The sequence below is a fragment of the Schistocerca gregaria genome, chromosome 4 (genome assembly GCF_023897955.1).
Source record: "Schistocerca gregaria isolate iqSchGreg1 chromosome 4, iqSchGreg1.2, whole genome shotgun sequence".
In the NCBI taxonomy this organism is placed as follows: domain Eukaryota; kingdom Metazoa; phylum Arthropoda; class Insecta; order Orthoptera; family Acrididae; genus Schistocerca; species Schistocerca gregaria.
This window is the reverse complement of record NC_064923.1, coordinates 126,372,760-126,391,281: the sequence shown is the minus strand read 5'-3', so window position 1 is coordinate 126,391,281 and position 18,522 is coordinate 126,372,760. Positions and strand designations below refer to the sequence as shown.

The following is an 18,522-nucleotide window of genomic DNA, read 5'->3' as shown; positions in this document are numbered from 1 at the left end:
CTCAGGGAATTAAAGCGTAGTGTTGATACGAAATTTTACGCCACCAGGTTCCCTCGTGTGGGCTATGCTGATGATGAAAATGTCTTTCTTCACCAGAATTTGAGCAGTCTGTTTCCGAAGAAAGGAGGATTAATGTCTATAGTCCCATCGACAACGAGGTCAGTAGAGACGGTCTACTTGTGAGTCTGTCACCAGCCTGGGGCGCTTTGCTACGGAATCGGGTCGGTTATGAACGAGAAAAAGGAAGTAATAAAAGCGATACTGTAACGGAGAATGGACGGGATGACGGAGAAGGAGATACGAGAGCGAAGAAAGGAATAAGGACAAAAACGAAGAACGAGGTGAACGTATAAACGATTTCCGAAATTTTCGAAAAGAAATAAAGGAACACGCTATCTTACAAGAAATACACCGACGGGAATGCAGTGTGGACTGTAATTACCTAAGGCCGAAGCTTGGTAGATATGCTAACGCGTTAATGCGGACCCGACTTGCGCTGGAAAAAATACTTCCAAATTTGGCCACCAGATGCACACCTGGCGCTGTTCACCATCTTGTCGACGTCTCTGGGCCTCATATTTAACAAACTATGTAAGTGGCGGTTAACAGTAAGTCAGAATTATGCCTTCTTCGCTTCTTTGACCTTTCCTGCCTACGTCCCATTCCTAATCCATTACATATTAGAAACATTTCTATACGTCTTTCTTACATTCACACCGCCAGGTTTGCGCCTAGTGGCCAGAATTGGAACTAATTTTTTTCAGTGTAAATCGTTCCTGCGTTAACGCGTTAGGATTCCTACGAAGTTTCGCTGCCTTAGCGCATAGGCATACCTACCTGCTGAGGTACGAGAGCCCAGAAAATGTCAAGTTAACTCGTTCACGAGCGCGTTTGCTAGGAAGCCTATGCGACACCTGAAATTGTTTTAGACCCATAGCGACTCCGCGACTACGAGGCTGTATGTAAAAACCAAACGGGTGTGGGTCACTAGCAGCGAACTCTTACTTACCTGTTAAAGGTAATAGTTGTGGTTTCAAGAGGTTGGCTGTACCGGGAAATATTGCTGGGCGGGGTAGAAGGGAGCCGAATGACCAGTGCGAGCATGTCTCTGTGGACGCTTACAAGGCTACCAATCAAAGGAGCGAAGAGGTCGAGAATGGGTATCGGGGTATGGGAGCGGGGCTGGAAGGAAGCGGAGACAGTCGGTGTCAGGGTGATGTTTGCAACGCAAAAGTGGACTGGCGATTGTGGAAGGCGACGACAGAGTATTAAGGTGGCAGTGGGTGCGCTGCACGAAGGAAGAGGCTCGGAATTCTACTGGGGTGACGAAAAGGGGGTAGACGCCGTCTGCATGACTTAAGGTACAGTTATGAAGGGAACTCTTTGCAGCCAGTTCACTAGTGAGAGGGAGGAACTCTGTTAATGTGACAAGTTTCCAGGAAACCCATGAGTTCATGTTACGGCGGAGTTTAGCCAGGGATTGCTGGGCAGTAATCTAATAATGTAAATTTGAATTTAAATTTAATGAAATGGATTCACTCATAATTTATACTGAGGTGTCCTTATTAGTAGTCAGTCTGTCATTTATTTTAAGTGTTTTCGCGTATTTTGTCTTGTCTCTGCATTCCACTGTGTTCTATAATATTTGTGTATAGCAAGTGCAGGCGAACGGAAGAGTTGTCTGTTCAATGCGCATTTTTCGGCGTTGATGTCCTTATAGTTCGCCGATCTTGTGAACAGACGGTGGGTCTTCGGAAATGAGCAGTCAGAAGGCTCTGATGAATGACCGTGAATTACTCTTATCTAAGGGGGTCAACATTATATAGAGGCTAATACTAATTAAAAAACTAAACTCCGCCAGAACAGGCCATGAAGGTCGAATGGTACCGACCGGCCGCTGTGTCATCGTAAGCCCAATAGGCATCACTGGATGCATATATGGAGGGGTACGTGGTCAGCACGCCGCTCTCCCGGCTTAATCAAGTAGCTCCTCAGTTTGCCTCACAAGGGCTGAATGCACACCGCTTGCCAACAGCTCTCGACGGACCGGATGGTCACCCACCTAAGTGTTAGCCCAGACCGAAATCGCTGAACTTCGATGATCTTACAGGAACCGGTGTTACCACTGCGCCATGGGCGTTGGCTTCATAGTGAGGCTGCCGACTCGTATTTAGTTACCGGTATTGAGAGAGTAAATAACAGATCCAGCCGAAAGCTGTAGTATTTATTGCTAAGCCGTCAATGAGGCTGCTGCTCTCGAATCATGTTTGAGTCTTTCTATTATCAGAATATATGTCTTCGTTAACCTTTAACCAGTTTTGCAATTAGAGTTATAACCACTACCCATCTCCGTCAGTATCTTAATTGATGAAGGACTCCCTGCAAGTAGGTACGAAGCCGTTGCTTTCCACAGACGGAAATAACTGTGCGTACTGAAACCCCAGGCAGTTCTACGAATGCAAACCCAAGGAGATGTTGTGTTCACCGTGTTTTCCTAACGCTGTTTTCCCCGTCTCGGTTGCCGTCTGGCGCCGCGCTGTCTGCTGCTGCCAAGTAGCAAAGTGCTTTATTAGTCTCCGTTGGAGCGCAGGTTATTCTTCGTGCTTTGCAGACCGTTCTATTCCACACGCGAAACCGAATACCGTTCCAGACTAATATGACAGCGCTCTGTCGAATGGACACACAAATTTTCACTTTGAAAAACATCTTTTTAATGATAAAAAAACAGACCGATGATTTTCGTCGAGCCTAGGCGTCGAATGAAACGTGTGATGAGGACTACTTGTTTGGGATGATTCTATGTAATCAGAAAAAACGAATTGCAAGTATCTACCAAAATACAAGAGAAAATGTTCCAACTGCTGATTGGTGAGAGACCTGTTTCTACACACGGGGTGTCCGAAAATTCGTTACCCAAACTAACAGATATGTCGACGGAATCAACAACAATATATAACTTTCAGCAACCAGGTGTCAGAAATTCGTACTGAGTGAGAACGGAGTATCCAGGACGTAAATGGGTGTCAATGACAATAAAGTTGTAGTGTATGTGATCCAGGTTTTTTATTGTTCTGGTCAGTGGTACAATAAATGTTCGAAAACAGCGTCTTTTAACTACAGCGTAGAGCAGGTATCGACGCAGAAGGATGTCCTGTGCTCGATGGAAAATGTGTGGCCTGTTCTTTCTGTGCACGTCTGTCACAACTGCAAGAATTCTTGCAGCTATGTTTCTGAGTCCACAGTGGTAGAATACACTTCGGTTTCGTGTAGGCCCAGACAAACAAGTATAATGAGGTAAGGTACGGGGATCTTGCAGGCCGATGTGAAGGTCCTCTCCGGTCATTCCACTGACTGCCGAAAGTACATCTACATACACACAGTAGAGCCTCGCTAATCCTCTAGGGGACCAGGGGGATGGTTGGAAAGCAAAAAAGTCGGATTATCAGAGGAACACTTTTATTGACCCATAATATCACAATACAGTACAATGCAGCTTTAATTTTCAACTGGTAATACTGCTTGAAACATTGGTCCACGTTAAAATAGTAACAAGATAAAAAGAAAACATTCACACATTAAAAAATCTTACACGAAAGTGTAATGTACAGTAGTGCCTGTTCTGTAAAATATGTATCATAATGTAACATGCTGTTACTGTGAGTGGAACGTGTAACATCTGTACATATCTTACTACAGTGTTGCATTGACACACAACTGAGTTGCAGTAAACTGCTTAAAACGTGAGAAATCGCATGGTAAAAAATATTCTATTCTCATGCAGATTGTCATGTTCTTTAGCTTAGCAGACGACACCTTGACTTTGCCGCGATGTTCCGCTGTTTCCTAATCCACAAAATGTCTTTGGGGTAGACATAGAGCCTCGTTCGATTCACTGAAGGGCTATATCAAACGCATTTTTGGTATCTGTGGCACTCCAGCCGTAGGTTCATTGTCTTTGTCGTCTTCCATCCTCTTTCCCATTCTCATTCTCATCGGTTGTTCGAATAATAGCGTCAAACATTTGCTCGTCAGCTAAATATGCTTCTGTTCTGAGGCCTGCGTCAGCTGTAATGATTCACTCACTCACGTCACTGGGCTCAACGTGTGGTTCTGAATACAGCGTCACACATTTACGTTTAGCTGGAGTCATAATTTAGTTTTACACACTTTAATAAGTAACAAGAACACTGAAGCTCAGTTACAAAATAAATGCTTGAACATTTAAATGGGGTGGTCGGACTGAGCGGGCAGTCGGACCATCCGAAATCGGATTAGCGAGATTCTACTGTGCACACTCCGCATACCATAGAACGGAGCTTCGTACCACTGCTATCGATTTCCTTTCCAGTTTCACTCACTGTCTATGGCAGTTCTGGCAACACTGAAGCGTAGCCATAGAGACGTCTACAAAATCGCGGAGCTCTGAGCTTAGTCCACTGCAGCTTTCAGAGATCATCTTACAGCGACTTGACAATAGCTAACGTTGGGAGAAAAATGACTGCCGACCGAATCCATCCGACTCGTCGCGACTTTTACTGACTCAGGACTAGGGAGCTTATCAGCCAACTTACAGTCACCTCTTTTTGACTCTGCGCATACATTCAGCGCTCGGACCCTCTCCTTTCAATGGCTGGTTTCGAACTGAATCAACTCTCGGAGTAGACCGACATGTCCACCTGTCAGTAGCACAGCCTCACCCCACATCGCTGCAACGTACGCTGTTGTCTGCTAGAGGTGCAGTATTTGGTTTGCTGTGCTCGGTCTTGAACACGGCAGCCCGGTCTGTGAGGGGTGGCCAGCGTCCGCATCCACTTTCCCTGCCCCGCCGCCCATTGAAGTGCTGTGGAATTCGGCCCGCCCGCCTGCCAGCTGTTAGCCGCGGGCCCGTGACATCCGCCGGCGGATAGCACACATGTTTACAGGGCGGTGGGAGCGCGGGCGTGGCCGGCCGCGACCCCGCCGCTGCATCCGGAGCGCCCCGCTCTCCGCCGACGCCCCATTATCAGATGAACAGGTGAAAGCGAAACCCGCTAGCCGGGGGAATTCCCGCTGGAAGTCCCCAGAGAACACAGAGCGCCGCCGCTCCAGCTGATTGGACGCGCGCATTTCTCCGGCTGGTCCCGCGTCGCTCGCCCGAAATAGGATGCCGCTTTTGTGGCGCTCTCGCATTGTCCGCACGGGAGCGTTTGACGTCCGCGCAGACCATTAAAGGAACACACGGGTACCGATCGCCAAGTGACCCTGTGCGCCGATGTGGGCCACTGCGCACCAGCGGTTTCACAGCGGTTTCTCCCGGTTAACGCTCACAGCGCTTCCTCAAGCTGGGACCCTCCGCGTCGACGCACGTCACGGCAGTGAAGTGGTGTGTTCATGCCTGTCGGTTTTTTTTTTTTTTTTTTGAGAAAAAATTCTTTATTGCAATAATAACCCACTTCCTTATATCATTAGTGGGTCCTAATTTGTTCCAAACATCAATTGCAGCTAATTATAGGTTTAATTAATTTGTGAGCTACAGCTATAACTAATGACAATGGGCGGCTAAATTTCTACTATTATTATTAGTAGTAGTATTTAATGTATCTTATCTTAATTAAAACTCTACTGCCTGCAGCGTCAGAGTTGTGTGACAAATATACAGGGTGTTACAAAAAGGTACAGCCAAACTTTCAGGAAACATTCCTCACACACAAAAAAAGAAAAGATGTTATGTGGACATGTGTCCGGACGCGCTTAGTTTCCATGTTAGAGCTGATTTTAGTTTCGTCAGTATGTACTGTACTTCCTCGATTCCCCGCCAGTTGGCCCAATTAAAGAAAGGTAATGTTGACTTCGGTGCTTGTGTTGACATGCGACTCATTGCTCTACAGTACTAGCATCAAGCACATCAGTACGTAGCATCAACAGGTTAGTGTTCATCACGAACGTGGTTTTGCAGTCAGTGCAATGTTTACAAATGCGGAGTTGGCAGGTGCCCATTTGATGTATGGATTAGCACGGGGCAATAGCCGTGGCGCGGTACGTTTGTACCGAGACAGATTTCCAGAACGATGGTGTCCCGACAAGAAGACGTTCGAAGCAATTGATCTGTGTCTTAGGGACCACGGAACATTCCAGCCTATGACTCGCGACTGGGGAAGACCTAGAACGACGATGACACCTGCAATGAACGAGGCAATTCTTCGTGCAGTTGACGATAACCCTATTGTCAGCGTCAGAGAAGTTGCTGCTGTAGAAGGTAACGTTGACCACGTCACTGTATGGAGTGTGAACGTTTGGGCAGGCATTGTTGGTGATGTCTTGATTGGGCCCCACGTTCTTCCACCTACGCTCAATGGAGCACGTTGTCATGATTTCATACGGGATACTCTACCTGTGCTGTTATAACATGTGCCTTTACAAGTACGACACAACATGTGGATGGAACTCCTGCACATTTCAGTCGAAGTGTTCGTACGCTTCTCAACAACAGATTCGGAGACCGATGGATTGGCAGAGGCGGACCAATACCATGGCATCCACGCTCTCCTGACCTCAACACTCTTGACTTTCATTTATGGGGGGGCATTTGAAAGCTCTTGTCTACGCAACCCCGGTACCAAATGTAGAGACTCTTCGTGCTCGTATTGTGGACGGCTGTGATACAATACGCCATTTTCCAGGGCTGCATCAGCGCATCAGGGATTCCATGCGACGGAGGATGGATGCATTTATCCTCGCTAACGGAGAACATTTTGAACATTTCCTGTAACAAAGTGTTTGAAGTCACGCTGGTACGTTCTGTTGCTGTGTGTTTCCATTCCATGATCAATGTGATTTGAAGAGAAGTAATAAAATAACATGGAAAGTAAGCGTTTCCGGACACATGTCCACATAACATATTTTCTTTCTTTGTGTGTGAAGAATGTTTCCTGAAAGTTTGGCCGTAACTTTTTGTAACACCCTGTAGAAACCTACTATAGAGCCTTGCTCATCGAGCTAATCCCGGTGGGCGTGCCCCTGACACTGGGCAGGCCAAGACGGTATTCGCTGCAGGTTCCTAATGGCTCAAAAATGGCTCAAATGACTCCGAGCACTATGGAACTTAACATCTCAGGTCATCAGTCCCCTAGAACTTAGAACTACTTAAACCTAACTAACCTAAGGACAGCACACAACACCCAGTCATCACGAGGCAGAGAAAATCCCTGACCCCGCCGGGAATCGAATCCGGGAACCCGGGAGTGGGAAGCGAGAACGCTACCGCACGACCACGAGCTGCGCAGGTTCCTAATAACTAATTTCCTAATCTAAGTCCAACTAACTAGTTCTAACCTAAGTCCGGTGCTTTGTCTAGTATTGGTGATATTGTTCCCCACTCGCCCTAGTCCTGTACGTGCCGGATTCCAGACTACGAGGAAAGTCGGCCTATACACGCGCAGGCGGTATAGGAGTAGGGCGCGCATTCAGTATTTAGTATGTCTCAATTTTTTACGTTAATTTATGTCCCTCAGCTATTCCTTTAACACTTTTCGTGATACCTCATCTGTTAGCTCATTGAGAGTTTGAAAAGTGTCTTCTTGTCTTAGTAGTTGGTATGTGTTACGGTCAGGTAATTGCTCATGTAATGCGGAAGCAACATCATTAAAAAAGGGCACTCGTAGATCACATGATCGGGGGTACCCTCTGATTCACCACATTCACACGCGAGTGTGGCCATTTTCCCGAAACGACATACATATCTCGGGTATGGTCCATGTCCAGTAAGAAAATGGATCAGTCCTCGAGCTGGTTCAAAGTATCTCATTTTCAGCCGTTCCCCAACACTTGGAAGAAATTCAAATGTTCTACGCCCTGTTTTATCCGCCTCCCATAGTCCTTGCCACATTTGTTCGCCCCTTTGCCGTATCGCACCCTTATCCTCAAGCCCAGTGCCTAATCTCTCTTCTGTCTTCGTGATGTTCCCTTTTATGACCCATAACCACGCAGCCTGCTCTCTAATTTTAATGTCCAGGGGGCAGAGTCCCATTGGATTCAACGAAACAAGACAGGTCAATGTGGAGACGTGAAAGACTGCCAGAAAGGAGTAGTCTTGATGTGCATTTTCAACTTCTCGCGGCGTAATGAATGGTCCATTAAATTTAGGGCATGCAGCCGCGCAAATAAAATTTCTTTCACTGATATTTCGGCCGAGTATCATTCGGCCATCCTCAGAGTGAGCCGCAAGACTGACGACAAGGTATTATTCCTTCGTAAGGTGGGTCTGTACCATATTCCTTCCGGAAATTGTGAGAAGTCATACATATGTCAAACAACATGGACCGTTTATGAGAGATGTGTGAAACATCGAAGATACACACAATCATCACAGACAGACAAATCAGCTGTAGCCGAACACTGTATCGATACAGGGCATTCCATGAACTATAATGATGTGAAGATTTTAACGGGCATTCCATGAACTATAGTGATGTGAAGATTTTAACATCCGGCTATTGATTCCAGAATGAGATTTTCACTCTGCAGCGGAGTGTCCGCTGATATGAAACTTCCTGGCAGATTAAAACTGTGTGCCCGACCGAGACTCGAACTCGGGACCTTTGCCTTTCGCGGGCAAGTGCTCTACCAACTGAGCTACCGAAGCACGACTCACGTCCGGTACTCACAGCTTTACTTTTGGAAGGTAGGAGACGGATACTGGCAGAAGTAAAGCTGTGAGTACCGGACGTGAGTCGTGCTTCGGTAGCTCAGTTGGTAGAGCACTTGCCCGCGAAAGGCAAAGGTCCCGAGTTCGAGTCTCGGTCGGGCACACAGTTTTAATCTGCCAGGAAGTTTCATCCGGCTATTGGTTTTGGGACACTGTCTTCAAGGAAGCTACAGAGATCAGATTAGCCAATAATTGAATAAATATAGATAATGGTTTTCATTTGTACAAAGCATGGAATCCGGCTCTTGGGGTTAATGGAAATGAGCGTTTGGCGTCATTGGCCGGGAGAGCCCTTACGAGGCAGGTCCGGCCGCCTGGGTGCAGGCCTTATTACAGTTGACGCCACACTGGGCGACCTGCACCCCGGACTGCAGAGAAGTCGTCATATTGTCACCGCCGCCGAACATACATCGATAAGCGAATCGAATGTCTCTACGTCTTCGCTACCGGCGGTGCGAGAGTAAGCGTGTCTCTTTGCCGCCGACCAGCGTCTGTAACACCGCGGTAGAGCATGTAAGGCCGCGCTTGGCACCTTATCTTCAGTCGCACGACTCAATGGGAAGATGGCTGGACCTTACGCGGCCGAAATAACCGTCTAAGAAATTTTATTTGCGCGCCTGCAAACCCGAAATTTGATGGAGGAGTTGTCTTGTTTGGACGGCGGTTGGAACACTTGTACGGAGACACATCTGTGCGGAGCCTGGAGCTCTTGCTAGGAAAACGGCTTTTCGCAGGTAGCATACAGCCAGGCGAAGAATTTGTTTCCTTTCTAGCACCGTAACATAGCGTTCTGTAGTCTATGACATATGTTAATAGGAAATAGTTGTAATACGTTCTGAACGAAAAAGGCGATCAATCGTTTCTTACGCTTCCGTAGCTCAGTCGGTGAAAACGGATCCCTTACAGGATCACTTCGTTATCCATCCTTCTGTGTGGCTGTCTGTCTGTCTGTCTTATTGCTAAGACCCCTTTCTCTCAGGGTCTGATAGAGGTATCATGTTGAAATACACTACTGGCCATTAAAACTGCTACACCAAGAAGAAATGCAAATGATAAACGGGTATTCATTGGACAAATATATTATACTAGAACTGACATGTGATTATATTTTCAAGCAATTTGGGTGCATAGATCCTGAGAAATCAGTACCCAGAACAACCCCCTCTGGCCGTAATAACGGCCTTGATACGCCTCGGCATTGAGTCAAACAGAGCTTTGATGGCGTGTATAGGTACAGCTGCGCATGCAGCTTCAACACGATGCCACAGTTTATCAAGAGTAGTGACTGGGGTATTGTGAGGAGACAGTTGCGCGGCCACCATTGACCAGACGTTTTCATTTGGTGAGAGATCTGGAGTGTGTGCTGGCCATTGCAGCATTCGAACATTTTCTGTATCCAGAAGGGGCCGTACAGGATCTGCAACATGCGGTCGTGCTTTACCCTGCTGAAATGTAGGGTTTCGCAGGTATCGAATGAAGGGTAGAGCCACGGGTCGTAACACATCTGAAATGTAAAGTGCACTGTTCCAAGTGTCGTCAGTGCGAACAAGAGGTGACCGAGACGTGTAACCAATGGCACCCTTTACCATCACGCCGGATGATACGCCAGTATGGCGATGACGAAAACACGCTTCGTATGTGCGTTCACCGCGATGTCGCCAAACACAGATGCTACCATCATGATGCTGTAAACAGAACCTGGATTCATCCCAAGAAATGACGTTTTGCCAATCGTGCACCCAGGTTCGTCGTTGAGTGCACCATCGCAGGCGCTCCTGTCTGTGATGCAGCGTCAAGAATAACCGCAGACATGGTCTCCGAGCTGATAGTTCATGCTGCTGCAATCTTCGTCGAACTGTTCGTGCACATGCTTGTTGTCTTGGAAACGTCCCCATCTGTTGACTCAGGGATCGAGACGTGGCTACACGATCCGTTTCAACTATGCGGATAAGATGCCTGCCATCTCAACTGCTAGTGATACGAGGCCGTTGGGATCCAGCAGGGCGTTCCGTATTACCCTCCTGAACCCACCGATTCCATATTCTGCTAACAGTCATTGGATCTCGACCAACGCGGGCAGCAATGTCGCGATACGATAAAACACAATCGCGATAGGCTAGAATCCGACCTTTATCAAAGTCTGAAACGTGATGGTACGCATTTCTCCTCCTTACACGAGACATCACAACAATGTTTCACCAGGTAACGCCGGTCAACTGCTGTTTGTGTATGAGAAATCGGCTGGAACTTTCTTCATGTCAGCACGTTGTAGGTGTCGCCACCGTCGCCAACCCACCGTGAATGCTCTGAAAAGCTAATCATTTGCATATCACAGCATCTTCTTCCTGTCGGTTCAATTTCGCGTCTGTAGCACGTCATCTTCGTGGTGTATCAATCTTAATGGCCAGTAGTGTAAATGTCACATACTAAGGCCTACAGTCCCTTGGCGATGTACACTAAAGTACCTCGGTATTTGCATGTGTATTCAGAGATATGTAAGAATACGGCGCTGCGGTGTGCAACGCCTATATAAGACAACAAATGTCTGGTGCAGTTGTTAAATCGGTTACTGCTGCTACAATGGCAGGTTATCATGAGTTTGAACGTAGTGTTACAGTTGGCGTAAGAGCGATGGAACACAGCATCTCCGAGGTTGCGATGAAGTGGGGATGTTCCCGTAAGGCCATTTCACTAATTTACCGTGAATTTCAGGAATCTGGTAAAACATCAAATCACCACATCGCTGCGGCCGGAAACAGAGCCTGCCATAACGGGACTAATGAAAACTGAAGAGAATCGATCAACCCTTTCGCAAATTGCTGCAGATTTCAGTGCCGGGCCATCAACAAGTGTCAGACTGCGAACCATCCAACGAAACATCATGGATACGGGCTTTCAGAGATGAAGGCCCACTAGCGTATCCTTGATGACTGCACGACTCAAAGCTTTACTCCTCGCCTTGGCCCGCCAGCACCGACATTTCACTGTTGATGATTACAAACATGTTGCCTGATCGGCCGAGTCACGTTTCTAATTGTATCAAGCAGATGGACGTGTACAGGTATGAAGACACCCTCATGAATCCATGGATCCTTAATGTCAGCAGGGAACTGTTCAAACTGGTTGAGGCTGTGTAATGGTGTGCGGTGTGTGCAGTTGGAGTGGTATAGGACCCCTCATACGCGTGGATACGACCCTGTCAGGTGACACGTACGTAAGCATCCTGTGTGATCACCTGTATCCATTAATGTCGATTGTGCATTCCGACGGACTTGACCAATTCCCGCATTACAATGCGACACCCCACACGCCCAGAATTGCTACAGAGCGACTCCAAGAACACTTTTCTGAATTTAAACTCTTCCGCTTGTCACCAAACTCCCCAGACATGAACATTACTGAGTATATCTGGGATGCCTTCCACCCTGCTGTTCAGAAGAGATCTCCATCCCTTCGTGATAGACAGCTCTGTAGGATCCATGGTGTCAGTTTCCTCCAGCACTACTACAGAATTAGTCAAGTCCACGCCACGTCGTGTTGCAGCACTTCTGCGTCCTCGCGTGGGTACTATACGATATTCTTTGGTTCTTCAGTGTAGAAAGTTTAAGCTTCTAAATCAATGTAGTCAAAAGGTACGGCCATTTTATGATACTCGCAAGCTCACTCATCATACCCTATAGGGTACTCCTGTTGGCCTAGAATCATGAAATGTGGCGTAGTACACATAAAGGAAATAATACGAAAAATTGTAATTGGTAATTATATCAGTTTTTTGCGGCGACAAACTTATATTGCACTCGTGATCCCTCAAAAACACAAGGAACTAATGGTTCAAATGGCTCTGAGCACTATGGGACTTAACATCTGTGGTCATCAGTCCCCTAGAACTTGGAACTAATTAAACCTAACTAACCTAATGACATCACACACATCCATGCCCGAGGCAGGATTCTAACCGGCGACCGTAGCAGTCGCACGGTTCCGGACTGAGCCCCTAGAACCGCGAGACCACCGCGGCCGGCCACAAGGAACTACTGTAGGGATTTTGATCTGGTTTTCAATGTTAGAGTGGTTCACGAAGAAGGTTTGTGTGTATAATTTACAAATATTTTGTTCTAATTCGCTGAGCTACGATGAAGTTAAGTTTCGTGCCATTGTGAAAACGATGGCTTCACCATCCAGCGATGATTGGTGAAAGGCTGCCCGACCACACATCACACAGGCTCTAGCATTGCAGGTCCTTCACCTACTGCTCGTTTTACGTACATACATTCCCTGACAGTCTGTTCTGTGGCACATATAACATCTGTAATTCAGATCAAAATAATACTGCTAACTGATGGTGGATTGCACTTCCAATGTTAGGTATGAGGTTCTGACGGCCCAAAAAACGCCCATTGTAGCATTCCATAGAACAATTAGGCATTCATGTAGCAACAATACCCTGGCTGTACCGTTTTCTTCCCTGGAGACTCCCGTCGAGTATTACGAGTAACTGCAGCCGAGACAGTATCAGACGAAGATTACACATCTGTAATTGCCAATTAGCGTAGCATGTTAATATAACTCCAAAATTAACAAAACTAATAAAAAATTACAAAAGGGAATGTGAAATTACACAAAAATTTAAATCATAAGTTTGAAATTTCCATAGATCTGTATAGATTTTAGCCTGGTATTCAATTCGAGAAGTGTCCGCTATGGTGACCGACTACCGATGGTGATCTGTACTCAGTTGTCGCGCCCTCTACGCTCCCTCCACCTATTCCATCGGCGCGTTTTTGCCTCCTTAACACAGAGCGAATTCTCTCCAGCTTTTCCTGTCCTATCGTTACAATTTTATGGGACCTATGCAAAGAAGTGATTAGTTAACGGTCTTGCCGCAGTGTTATGACCGGTTCCCGTCAGATCACCAAAGTTAAGCGCTTAAGGGCTAGCACTTGGATGAGTAACCATCCGATCTGCCGAGCGCTGTTGGTAAGCGGGGTGCACCCAGCCCTTGTGATGCAAACTGAGGAGCTACTTGATTGAGAAGTAGCGGCTCCGGTCTCGGAAACTGACATACGGCCGGGAGAGCGCTGTGCTGATCACATGCTCCTCCATATCAGTATCCAGTGATGCCTGTAGCCTGAGGATGACACGGCGGCCAGTCAGTACCTTTGGGACTTCATGGCCTGTGCGGGAGGAGAGAGACAGAAGTGATTTATATTTGGTACGGTATCAGAAATAAACATAAAAAATGACGGAATACCCATAAAACACAGGCAAAACATCGAAAAACAATTGAAAATTGTGCACATATGAAACTTTTCTGTTTAAATTTATTTTGGTGAAAGTAGATCTCTAATACTGATTGTGCTTTTAATGTTAAATTGTCTGTCAGATGCTGAACTGCGCTTCCTGTTTTGGATGGTGCGCATACCAGACCTTTAAAGCTGATAGCTTGCGTAACGCCTTATTGGTGATAAAATTCATCTGCGAGAAAGCACACAAAAAACTAACAGAGAGACATTTAAGAAAGTCGTGCCCTGACTGAAATTGAGAGTTATCACAAAATCTATTAACTTCGCTGAAAAACTTATTACTTTGAAGATAAAGCTGGTCTCTGTGAAATTTAATTAAAGAAATAATTTGTTTTCTATACTTTTTGGCTTACCTGGGTCGCACTGCATTAATGCCATGCAAATTGCTCTCGTAACTACAGCGCGTCTCGGTAACAGATCTACAAAATATAACTGCTGAGATGCGCAAAGGTGCAATGCGTTCTCTAAAAACATTGTTATCATTCTTGTTTCATAATTTTTGATGATGGTTTTAAATAAATCGAAAATTGACTGTTAGGATGTGGACAATGGCTGAGTTAAATGAACTCAATAGCAATCTCATATCATTTGACTTAATAGTAGTAGTTAATGTAACTTCAATAATAATTAAGCTTTCTCTGAAATCACGTAATTATAATTCAAGAATTACAAAAATTAAAGTTCACGTGTATAATCTTTCCTTAAACAGAACGCCAAGTCTAATTCTTAAATCCACTTGTCACAATGGTCGAGCGCAGTGATTAGGTCTGTTCGACCTTTAAATTCTTACATGATCTGAGTTCAGACAGGCGTAAGCCAGGTCGGTTTCTATCCTAAGATTATTAACCCATATTAGTACGAAAGGACCATATGGTTAAAATATTTTTTATTATATTGATTAACATTAATTAATTTATTATTTTGACAGATTAATGTATAGAATTTAGAATTCATTTATGTAGATCTTTTCTAGAAATAGTATTGATACTTAATGATTTATTTATGTTTATTTTAAATTTTCTTTTATTAGTTATTTGTGTTTTAATTAGTGTTGCTTTTTTAATTTTGTTGGAGCGAATGATTTCTTTCGGTGTTTGAGTAATTTTCCCCTACTTAACTTATATGTGGTCTTTCTCTTATGGTGTTTTTTATGTTGTACTAGATTAGGTGTTTATACTGTTATAATTGCTGGTTGATCTTTTAATTCTACCAAAGAAATGAAAAGCAAAAAGATTCCTAATCTGGATGGGTCACGAACTAAGAATGTAGCATTATCAAACCTCTACCAGAAAGAAAACAAAATTAATCAGCACGTGTAATCCATTCTTCACATAAAATATAATCATACCAATATAGAAGTGAATTATTTTTCTCTACATAATAAATATTAATCGCTAATCAAATATTGCCAAAAATCTCCATTGTTTTCTGCTTAGTGCTACTAAACAAAACTCGAATGTTCACATCCAATACCAAAACTCAGCCGTCTGTCTCCTCTCTTTTCTTCGTGATGAACAGATAAATCTGGTGCGCATCTTCTCAGAGCAAAGATAACGTCCAGACATACAAAACAAGAAAATTTCCTAAGTTATTATTATTATTATTATTATTATTACTGATGTTGTTGTTGTTGTTGTTGTAGCTATCATCAACTTTTACTTTGATTTCGGCATTTCATATTTCTGCTTCTTTTTACTTTAATCCCTAATTGTGTAATTACGTATTCTGTAACAATGACTCCTTGACAAAAATAAATAGAAGAGAAAAATCCTGTGGTCCGTCTATTGGTCGATGCACGATCCATAGATTAATCGGTACCGATATTGTGCTGCCGTGACTTCACGGATGTAAACACTGTTACAGGCAGGTAATTGGTTGGTTCTGGACGACGGCGTCACACCGGTTCGCGCGGGCCACTGCTAACCGCAAGGCGACCGCAAAACAAATGAGTAACGACGCCGCAACCAGCGTGTGAGCTGCGATCATCGGGAAGGGTTTGCAGTGAGCTGAGGTTCTAGAGAGAGTGCCGACAGCACGCTTCCACTCACATCTGAGAGCAGCGAGCCGGCCCGCCTCTGTCGGTCTAGACTAGCCCTAGCGTAAGAACAGAAAGAAATCCTGCCGTCTGTGTGCCGATTCGCCACGCTGTGCAACGCAGCTGTACGCACCTGCGGCTGCACATAGAGGACACTCGTTAGTCTGCTAGTCAAGATGCAGCCGTGCAATTACGCGTAGACCATGTGCGCGCTTCGTTTGCTCTGTAGTCTTTCTCACACGATTTTTCAGAAACTATTCATAAAAAAAATAATTTTTACTTTACGTATAGTTTTATACGTCAGCTACATGGTGAAATGCTCACCATCTCCCTAATGATCATACTTATTGTGATATTCTCATTGAAGAACGACGCAGCGCAAAATTCGGAAAAGTTTGCAATGAACCATATGGGGCACTGTAACTTTGAATTTGAAGACATTTTGGCTATTTTTCAACCTTGACTGTTTCAAGAAATACGTAAAGATTTTTTTTAGATTACCAAATGGTTCAAATGGCTCTGAGGTCTGAGGTCATCAGTCCCCTAGAACTACTTAAACCTAACTAACCTAAGGACATCACACACATCCATGCCCGAGGCAGGATTCGAACCTGCGACCGCAGCGATCGCGCGGCTCCAGACGGTAGCGCCTAGAACCGCTCAGTCACTCCGGCCAGCTTTAGATTACCGCTATCAGTCACAAACTTGGTCAACTATTGTATTACTTATTTATTTAGCGGCATGTTTCGACGGAATCCCTCATCTTCAGGCTGAGTGGAATTACAAAAATAACTTTACAATAAGGTAATACTGATTTTACATAGTCTTTTCGTAAATGCTGTGGTCATCCTGTGGAAGAAGAGAAAACTTAGTAAGAGGCGATGTCACTTTGGAAGTATTTACGAAAAGACTATAACATCAGTATGACTTTATTGTAAAGTTGTTTTTGTAATGCCATTTAGCCTGAATATGAGGGATTCCCTCGAAACATGCGCTAAACAAATAAGTAATGCAATAGTTGACAAAGTTTGCGACTGGTAGCGGTAATTTACAAAAAAAAAAAAAAACTTTAATTTGGTATTTGGTGCATATTACGTCATACGTTGCTTCGAATGAAATGCAATTAAGATGTTGAATTTTTCTTTAGACATCGGAGGAGATCTACAACTGTCTCCAATCTCGAGAAAATGGAATTTATGTAGCACATTCACTTCCGACCGCACTTGAGCGTGGATGAAATATTCATGTCATACATCATATCTCCTAAACTGGTCGAAGTATTGAAACGAAATTTTGGCAAATAATAGTAAACAACGCGACAGTGTTTTGCTTTACGTTTAACACACAGTACTTTCTTATCTAGTTCGATTTAGTTAATCTAGTTCAATTTAATAGCGTAATATTTAGAATATCATTGATAGCTAATGAAAAGACAAATTGCTAGTATGAAAATAAACGGGAAATTTCTTGCCGTGCGTTACAGCAAACTGACATGATGATATTTTTCTGTAAGGTATTCACCATTCTGGTGCCTATTGCTTGTTTAATAAGACACACTGTTTCCAGATTCTGATGCAATAGATACTGTGTGGTGTGTTTGTGCAGATTGTACTGTATTTTGGCAAAGAAGAAAAATTTAGTCTGTCAACAAGAGAAATGTACCCGTTCCTCATAATCGAAGATACTTCTTCAAATGACAGGCGGTTAGCGATTCAGAAAAAAATAAATCGCCTATTCTGTTGCAGTTTTGGCGGAATCCTGTAATCCACCGTATTTTTAATAGTGAACGACTGGAATGGAAACTTATCGAAGTATTTCGTGCCTGGTTTTCATCTGAGAAATACGGCAATTATTTTGCAGCAAATAGTGTACCATATATCTGTTTGTACTCCCATTCAGAATAAAGTGGTAAAATTCTCTTCCATAATTATCTTTTAATGTGCTGAAGATAAATTACACTACTGGCCATTAAAATTGCTACACCACGAAGATGAAGTGCACAAACGCGAAATTTAACCGACAGGAAGAAGATGCTGTGATATGCAAATGATTACCTTTTCAGAGCATTCATACAAGGTTGGCGCCGGTGGCGACACCTACAACGTGCTGACATGAGGAAATTTTCGAACCGATATCGCAAACACAAACAGCATTTGGCCGGCGTTGCCTGTTGAAACGTTGTTGTGATGCCTCGTGTAAGGAAGAGGAATGCGTACCATCACGTTTCCGAATTTGATAAAGGTCGGTTTGCAGCCTATCGCGATTGCTGTTTATCGTATCGTGACATTGCTACTTGCGTTGGTCGAGATCCAATGGCTGTTAGCAGAATATGGGATCGATGGGTTCAGGAGGGCAATACCGAACGCCGTGCTGGATCCCAACGGCCTCGTATCATTAGCAGTCGAGATAACAGGCATCTTATCCGCATGGTTGTAACGGATCGTGCAGCCACGTCTCGATCCCTGAGTCAACAGATGGGGATATTTGCAAGACAACAATCA

The 18,522-nt window shown here is 44.6% G+C and overlaps 1 protein-coding gene and 2 non-coding genes across 4 annotated transcripts in view; 1 reads left to right on the top strand and 2 right to left on the bottom strand.

The window, feature by feature from the left end:
* The window catches only part of LOC126266957 (uncharacterized), a 1,160,365-nt gene that overhangs the window by 348,413 nt on the left and 793,430 nt on the right, over positions 1-18,522 (bottom strand). The window lies entirely within an intron of this gene.
* On the bottom strand, positions 8,547-8,621 carry Trnas-cga (transfer RNA serine (anticodon CGA)). The gene has a single exon. It is a non-coding gene; the product is annotated as a tRNA-Ser (tRNA).
* Positions 8,712-8,786, top strand: Trnas-cga (transfer RNA serine (anticodon CGA)). Its single transcript has one exon. It is a non-coding gene; the product is annotated as a tRNA-Ser (tRNA).